Source organism: Galeopterus variegatus, unplaced genomic scaffold (genome assembly GCF_000696425.1).
Source record: "Galeopterus variegatus unplaced genomic scaffold, G_variegatus-3.0.2 Scaffold3914, whole genome shotgun sequence".
In the NCBI taxonomy this organism is placed as follows: Eukaryota; Metazoa; Chordata; class Mammalia; order Dermoptera; family Cynocephalidae; genus Galeopterus; species Galeopterus variegatus.
This window is the reverse complement of record NW_007730025.1, coordinates 29,329-38,378: the sequence shown is the minus strand read 5'-3', so window position 1 is coordinate 38,378 and position 9,050 is coordinate 29,329. Positions and strand designations below refer to the sequence as shown.

At 50.4% G+C, this 9,050-nt stretch overlaps 1 pseudogene; it reads right to left on the bottom strand.

Annotated features, from left to right (window-relative positions):
* Positions 1 to 730: 730 nt before the first annotated feature.
* LOC103601866 lies at positions 731 to 1,998 on the bottom strand (annotated as a pseudogene).
* Positions 1,999 to 9,050: the final 7,052 nt, after the last annotated feature.

Genomic DNA, 9,050 nt, shown 5'->3' with positions numbered 1-9,050 from the left:
TTTCTTTTTTTGACAAATATGCACCCTCTCAGAGAATTGTCAGGAGGCAGAAGAAATCAACAGACTGTGGCTCAGTCTTCTTCCTCACATGCTGTCTTCAGTTTCTATGTGACAATTCTGACAGACGATTTGAGGGTGGAAGGTGATATCTGCATGAACAATGCATTATGTCAAAGAAACAAATCAACATTTAATCATTTAATGATGTTGCCACGTACAGTTTCTGGGTTCACCAAGACATGGCCTTTTCTATTAGTAATTTATTTATTTATTTTTTTTGTCTTTTTCGTGACCGGTAAGGGGATCGCAACCCTTGGCTTGGTGTCACCCGCACCGTGCTCAGCCAGGGAGCGCACCGGCCAGTCCTATATAGGATCCGAACCTGCAGTGGGAGCGACACTGCGCTCCCAGCGCCACACTCTCCCGAGTGCGCCATGGGGCCGGCCCAGTAATTTGTTTTTAACATAAGGAATTACACCATGCTGTTACAGATGTTGGCATGTCCAACACTGGCAGAGCCCAGTTTGAGTCTGAAGGCTGGCAGGATGGAGAATTCTCTTACTGGGGGGAGATCAGTCTTCTGTCTACTCAGAATGTCACCTTTTTGAATGAAAGGGCTATTTTTACTTTACTCAGTCTACCAGTGGAAACGTCAATCTCATTCAGAAACATCATCACAAAAACCCAGAATAACGTTTAACTAAAGGCTCTCAGGTCCAAACAACCTCGGCTATTCCATCTCACAAGCTAGGCTGACAGGAGGTGCTGGACTGTCAGAAGCAAGAGCTGTGGTGGTGGCCTCAGTGGTAGGACCTGTGTGACTCGAGGATTGTCAAGGATCTGGGCTGTCCGGCTTCCTTTCCACAATGCCCACAGCCCGTGCTGGGTGACCCTCTCCATACTCGGAAGATTCGATTTCAGAGCAAACACAAGCCACCTGGTAACTTGGCAGATGAGTCAGTAATTCCCAGAAGTTTTGGCTGAGTTTCCTTCAAGAAGTCCAAAGCATCCTGGCCTTCCGATGGCAGCCATCCTGGCAAGGATCAGCAGGTCATGAATGACAAGGAACACCTCATTTTTTTGTTGTTTCACCAGGTTCTGAGAGTTTCCTAGAATGCCAAAGCCTGTGACATCTACGGCCGCATGGGCATTCGATGCGTGGATTCATCCAGCAGCAGCTCTGCTTAGGGACCTCCGAGAGGCCAGCTCCACCTCTTCCCTGGAGACCACCGTCTCCACCTTAGTCCATTTCATCCAGGACGATCCATCATCGGTGGACACTGACCACAACCTGGGTTCCTAAGGGCTTGGTTAACACAAGCACGTCCCCAGCAACGGCACCATCAGGCATTATGAATTCACGTGGCTGATGCACCACATGGCAGCTCTGCCGATGATGGCCCAGGGGCTGACTGCCTTGTCCACTGGTCACTTTAGTCCCTCCTTTCTTGGCAGCATCTTGAAAGCCCTTGACCATGAGTGTGTTACCTCCTCTCGCTCCTCATCACTCAGACCCTGGCTGATGCTGAGCACCGTCAGCATGTGTCACATCAGTAACACCCATGGCAAGAGGCCACTCAGCACGCTGGCACAGCTGTGCTCCGTGTCACGTCAGGATCTTCTACCAGGGGGTCAAACAAGTCTGTGGCCTGCACCAGGATGGCCCCCCTGCCTCAGGGGTGATGCACGAGTCCATCCCAGTGCTCAGGGCTGGGAAGGCCGGGCTGGCAGGTCGGCTTCCTGGGCCGCCTCTTCCTGGCCTTGACCAGGACCTGGCCCATGGGGTCGCACATCTGGCTGCATCAGTCTGGCCAGGAGTTCAAGCAGCATCTGCTGGGGGCCCTGCAGCCTCAGCCCTTCATGCACGAGAAGCCTCAGCTGCCACCTTGAGCTGAGGCCCAGAGGCAGGGGCTCAAAGGACAGTAGCTCAAGAAGCCCCAGCTCCGAGGCCAGCCCAACAGCTGGGGAACCTGCTGCCACCATCGCCACCACCACCATGGCCACCACACCCACCTGGCAGATAGGGAGGAGAGGGCCTTCTATTTAGTTAACGTGAAGAAAGTCACAGGCACTCACAGGTTCTCCCAGCATGACTCGAGCCCCACGATGCCCTCCTGGCCTCCCTCTGCTATGGCTTTTTAAACCTTGCAATGTGTTATGATTTCTCACTCTAATTTATTTTGAACCTAGTTTAAAAAGAAAACATTTTGGGGCCGGCCCAGTGGCGCACTGGATAGTGCGCCGCTTGGGAAGCGCAGTGGCGCTCCCGTCCGAGGGTTCGGATCCCATATGCAGACCGGTTCCCGCTCACTGGCTGAGCGAGGCGCGGGAGCAACGCCGAGGCTTGCGATCCCGTTGCCGGTCCCCGGTCCGGTACGGGGGCAACACTGAGGGTTGCGATCCGTTGCCGGACACTGAAAAAAAGACAAAAGACAAAAAAAAAAAAAGAAAACATTTTGTACTCTTTTACTTAAAGAGGTCCTCCAGAATCTTCTCAATGTGAGGCCTGTGGCCCTGGCTGTGCTCACGCTATGTGGACATCTGTCCAGGCACTGGGGACAGCATTGTTAGCCCAGCAAACATGTCCCTGCCCCTGGGTATGGCCAGCACCTGGGGCAGAGCTGACACTGGTAAACACCTAACATTGACCTAACCCCAGTTGCACCCTAGAAGAGTTGGCTTCTCAGGGGGGACCCAAGGCTGAGCCCAGCAGCACCCAGGTCACGGGGTCAGGCCTTCAGAACCTCCCAAACCCCTTCAGACAGGCAAGGAGTCCACTCTGGCACCAGCTGCCCCTGCATCATGGAATAATACAGAAGCCCCTCTCTCCAGGCCTCAGGAAGAGGGATGGGCCAGCATCCCACAGCTTGGCCCTCACACAGCTCCCACTGGCCTGTCCCCTGTCCTGGAACACTTCCATAGGGACAACACTTACCATCTGAATGTTTGTGTCCCCAAAACTTCATATGTCGAAACCTAATCCCCAAGGTGATAGTCTTAGGAGGTGGGACCTTTGGGAGGTGACCGGGTCATGAGGGTGGGGCCCTCATGGTGGGATTAGTGCCCATATGAAGGAGGCAGAGGGAGCTCATTTTCCCTGTTGGCCGTGTGAGGACACAGCAAGGCACTGCCTGTGAAGCAGAGAGTGAGTCCTTGCCAGACACCAAATCTGCCACGCCTTGATCTCGGACTTCCAGCCTCTAGGACCGTGAGCAATAAATTTCTGTTGTTTATGAGCCACCCAAGCTATGGTCAGTTACATGAACATATTCACTTTTATAAAAATTAAGGAAGTCACCTATTGATAATGAAAAGAGCTTCAGGATTGATATCTAATTGAACAAAAAAGCAAAGCATGTATCATTGTGTAAACCAGAGGGTGTAATAGAGTTGTGGAAACATAATTACATGAATTGGAATTTCAGAGAGGGAGACTTCCCTGGCAGGGTTTTTGCTAATGCTCTGCAAGGACTGATGATCACACTTGGCCCACGCCAGACACCAAAAACTGGGGAAGTATTGGTTAGTCACTCAGGACTGGTGCTGGTGTGAGAGATCACACAACTCAAGAAGCACCGACATGGTCGGTGTTTTCCCAAGGACATTGTCTGTGTTCTGGGGATGAACATGGAGGATTGAGGATTCAGGCCAAGTGTTCCTAAAAGTCAGAGTAAAATCGTTCTGAATCTCTAAGTGCTTGGGAGATAATGCTTCCCCAGAAGGACAGGGCTGCTGATTGGTCTGTCAAGATTTTTGCCACATTTGAAAGCTGCAGGGCCACACCTTGCTTAAGCAGCAAGCTGAACTCTCCAAAGGTCACATGTGGATTTGCCACAGTCTTTCAGGCTTGACCAGTGACCTACTAGAATTTCCATCCAAATCCCTGAAGGAAGACAGAAGCAGCAGAGATGGACGAGCCTCATTACAAATGCTTATGGGTAATTGGACTCAGAGGGGGACAGAGAGGGGAGAGAGAAGGGGGCAGAAGCCATCCCTGGAGGTGTAATGACCGAGGGTTTTCCAAACGGGTACCTCAATCCACAGATTAAAGAACCAAACCCCAATAGGGAATAAAAAAGAAAAGGGTTGAGAAAATCACACTAAATTCCATCATAATTGCTAAAATGAAGCACATAAAGTCAAATTTCTTTTCTTTTCTTTTCTTTTTTTTTTTTTTTTTCATGACCGGCAACAGATCGCAACCCTCAGTGTCACGCCTGCACCGGACCAGGACCGGCAACGGGATCGCAACCCTTGGTATTGCGTCCGCACCTCGCTCAGTCAGCGAGCGGCTGGTCTGTATGTGGGATCCGAACCCTCGGCGGGAGCGCCGCTGCACTCCCAAGCGGCGCACTGTAGCAGTGCGCCACCGGGCTGGCCCAAAGTCAAATTTCTTTTCTAAAGCAAATTCACACTCTCACATGTCGTTATTAAACAATAAATATCAAATATTCTCAAACTGCTTGTTCATCATAAGAAGGTAAAAAAATAATAACCTAAGATTCACAGGAGAGTGGATGTACTAAACATGAAAAAATGAAATCAAATTATCAGGAGAGGGGAAAATGACAGAATTGACTAATAAATCTGAAAGCTGTTTATTTCAATAATAAAAACCAAACAAAAACCGTGTATTCATTTTCAGTGTTTATTTTAATGAAATAAATTTGACAAGTAAAAATACACAAATGCGGGAGTGGAAAAAAACATAAATGTAGATTCTGAAGAAACTACAAAAATAAGGGTAATTATGAAAATAGACATTTCGTAAATAAGTTTGATAGTTTAATGAAAAGAAAATTTTCTGGCCAAGTATAAATGATAAAACATTGCTAAGGGCCCCCCACTGGCCTTTAATGCCAATAAGGAGCCCCCTTGAATGGGCTACACTAGGGCCCTCTTGGCATGCTTGGTGCTAAGGGACCCCTGGCCTGTCCTGGCCTACCTCTAAGAGACCCCCTGGCCTGGCCTGCTCTGCCACTAAGGGCTTACCTCAAATGGCTTTCCCCAGGTACCCCTTGGCCTGCCCTCCCACTGAGTGCCCCTGGCCTTTCCTGGCCTACCACTATGGGCTGTTCTGGCCAAGTCTTCTGCTAAGGGACCCACTGCCACTAAGGGCAGGCCTGTCAAGGCCTAAATAAGAGACCCACTGGCCTGGCCTGCCTCGGGCCCCTGTTTTAGTCTATTTTGTGTTGCTAGAGCAGAATACTTGGAACTGGGCAATTTATAAAGAAAAATGAAATTTATTGCTTATAGTTTCTGAGGCTAGGAAGTACAAAGCCTATCTGGTGGTGGCAACAATGACCCAGGGGTCTCACATTGCAAGATGCTAGAAGCAGAGAGAGCATAGATAGGCAGACTCTTGTGTGCTCTTCTTTTAAAGTCCTCAGAACCGTACACCTGACCACCATTTTTAATCAATACAATTGGGCATGGTCTGCCCCTGGCCCCCCAAAACTCATGTCCTTTTCACATGCAGATACAGTCATTTCATTCCCACAGTCTTAACTTGTTTCAACTCAAGAGTCCCAAGTTCAAAGTCCCATCTGTGAAATCAATACAATTTATCTACTTCCAAGATACAGTGGTGGGACAAGCATAGGGTACATACTCCCATTCCAAAAGGGAGAGATAGGCCAAAAGAAAGGGGTATTGGGTTCTGAGAAAGTCCGAAATCCAGCAGGGCAGGTGTTAAATCTCAAAGATGGTGAATCATGGACCTTGAGTCCATGTTCCATGTCCTCTGCACGCTGGTGTGGGGGTTGGGTCCCCAAGTCCTCAGGCCACTCAGCTCCTATGGCTTTCCTGGTTGCAGGCCACACTTCACAATCCCAGGCTGTCATTCCATTCTGTAGCTCCACAGGTCTGGGGTCTCCATGGCAGGCCTGCTCTCATGGCTCCACTAGTGGATGGGGTTTCTTTGCTGCAACTCCAACCCCACATTTCTGCTTGGCATTGATCTAGTGAAGGCTGTCTGTGGTGACTCCACCCCTGTGACAGATCTCTTCCTGGGCCCCAGACTTTTCCATATATCCTTTGAAATCTGATTGGAGCTCCCAACCCTTCTGAGCTCTGGCACTCTGTGAGCCTGAAGACCTAACACCACATGGACTTCACCAAGGCTTCTGGCTTGTATTTTCCAAAACTGTGGGTCCAGCCATACTTGGGGCCAATTTAGCCACAGCTGGAGCAGCCAAAGCAGCTGGGGTGCTGGTGCTAGAAGGAGTTTCCCAACGTGTCCCTGAGCAATGAGCCCATGAAGGGCTCCTCAAGCCAGTTTCCCAAGACCGTTTTGTCTCCCTAGATCTTTGGGCCTGAAATGGAAGAGTTGGCCCCAGAGCCTTCTGCAATGCCTTCGGGGCCCTTTTCTCCTCTTTATAATCTATCTCATTCTTAGTTCCATTGAATTTTCCTTCTGAAAATGCTCTCTGCTTCTCTACCACATGGCCAGGCTGCAAAATTTCCAAATCTTTATATTCTGCTTCCCTTTTCAATGTTATGTCTTTGCTGCCATAACTCTGAGCAGGCTTTTACAAGTATCCATGCAGCTCTCTTACTGTTTTGCTGCTTAGAAGTTTCTTCCACCAAATACTCTGGTCCACAGTTCTTAAGTTCCAACTTCCATGCAGTCCTAGGGCATGGACACAATGCAGCTAAGTCCTTTGCCAGTTTGCAGCAAGGGTCATCTTTTGCCGCAGTTTCCAATAAACTCCTTATTTCTGAGACCTCCTTTGAATGGTCTTTATAGTCCATATTTCCATAAGCATCTGGTCACCACCATTTAATAGGTCTAGGACATTTCAAATTTTCCCTCATCTTTTTGTCTTCTTCTGTGTCCTCCAAACTCCTCCAAACTCTCAACCTAGTTCTGAAGCCATTTCCACATTTTCAAGTGTTTGTTATAAGCAACAGCCCACTCCTGGTACCAATTTTCTGTTTTAGTCCATTTTGTGTGGCTATAACAGAATACTTGGCACTAAGGGCCTCCATGGCCAGGCCTACTGTTCTGGGCCCCCCTGCTGCTAACAGCCCCCTTCTGCTAAGGGCCTCCCTGGCCTGGTCTGGCACTAAGAGGCCCAGTGGCCTTGCCTGTCCCTAGGGACCACTGCCATGGCCTGCCTCTGGGGACCCCATAGAGTTTCCTGGACTGCTCCTAGGGCTCCCCTGGCCAGGCAGGCCTACCCCAAGTACCCTCTAACCTTGCATGGCCTGATCCTAGAGAAGCCCTGGCCCTGCCTGGCCTGCCCCTAGGGCTTCCCTAGCCTAGCATGGACTGTCCCTAGGACACTGCTGGCCTGGCCCAGCCTGGCTTAGAGCCAAGGACCCCCCTGATCTCTCCCGGGCTGTCCCAAGGAACCTGTCAGCCTGTCCTGGCCTGGCACTTTGGGCCACTTCTGTCCTAGCCTGGTCTGCCACTAACAGCACCCATGACCTGGCCTTCCCTTAGGGCCCCTGTGCCCTCACCTGCCACTAAGGGCCACCCTGGCCAGGCATGCTGCCAAGGGCCTCCTACCACTAAGGGCTGGCCTGTCCTGTCCTGCCGAAGGAATGCACTGGTTTTTCTGCCATATGGCCCCCCTTTACTAGTATGCTCCTAGCAGACCATAGCCATAAGGGCCACCCTGCCACTAGGGGCACCTCTGCCACTAAGTGTCCCCCTTGACTGGCCTGTCCCTGGGACCCCTTGTCCTGTCATGGTGCTAAGAGCCCCCCAGCCTGCCTCTTTAAGAGATCACCTGGCATAGCTTCCCCTGCCACTAAGGTCACTCTTTGAATGGCCTGCACCATGGGCCCCTTGGCCTACTTAGTGCTATGCCCCCCCTGGCCTCACCAGCCTGCCTGTAAGAGAACCCCTGGACTGGCATGGCCTGCCTTGGGGGTCTCTTAGAGGCAGGCCTGGTCAGGACAGGGCAGACCTGAGGCAGGCCTAACCAGTGGGCCTCTTCTCCACACCTGGTCAGGCTCACCCATAGTGGCAGTAGGGCCCTAAGCAGGCCTGGCCAGGGACCGTTAGTGGCAGGCCAGGAAAGCCCAGGGGCACCGTTAGTGGCAGAACAGGCCAGACGAGGCCAAGGTGTCTCTTAGAGGCAGGCCAGGCTGGGGGTGCCATAGGGGGGTCTTTCTTTCTTTCTTGGGGGCCTAAGGGGAGGTCAGGCCAGGATCTCCTGCCTGTTAGTGGCAGGGCAGGCCTGGAGGGACATAGGTGGGCTAGAGGAAAGAAGGAAACATAGAAAGAAGGAAAGAAGAAAGGAAGGAAAGAAAGGAGAGAGAGAAAGAAAAAAAACAGACCCGGGGCTGGCCAGGTGGCGCACTGCTATAGTGCGCCATTTGGGAAGCGCGGTGGCGCTCCCGCCGAGGGTTCGGTTCCCACATACAGACTGGCCGCTCACTGGCTGAGCGAGGGGCGGGGGCAACACCGAGGGTTGCGATCCCGTTGCCGGTCCCGGTCCGATACGGGCGCGACACTGAGGGTTGCGATCCGTTGCCGGTCACGAAAAAAAAAAAAAAGACAAAAAGGAAAAAAAAAAAAAAGACAAAAAGGAAAAAAAAAAAAAAGACAAAAAGGAAAAAAAAAAAAAAGACAAAAAGGAAAAAAAAAAAAAAGACAAAAAGGAAAAAAAAAAAAAAGACAAAAAGGAAAAAAAAAAAAAAGACAAAAAGGAAAAAAAAAAAGAAAAAAGACAAAAACAGACCCCAAAGAAAGAAGGAAAGAAAAGGAAGGAAAGAAGGAAGGATGGAAGGAAGGAAAGGAAGAGCCCCAACAAAAAAAAAAAGAAAGGAAAGAAGGAAGGAAGGAAGAAAAAGCAGGAAAGGAAGGAAGGGAGGAAGAAAAGAGCCCCCTAGGCCCCCCTGGCCTGGACTGACCTGCCTCTAAGTAGCCCCCTCTTCTGGCTTGGCCAGGACTGGCCTTCCAGTAAGAGCTCTCCTGGCCTGCTGGCCCCCTAAGGCTGCCAAGAAAGAAAGAAAGAAAGAGAAAGAAAGAAAAGAAAGAAAGATAGAAAGAAAGAAAGAAAGAAAGAAAGAAAGAAAGAAAGAAAGAAAGAAAGAAA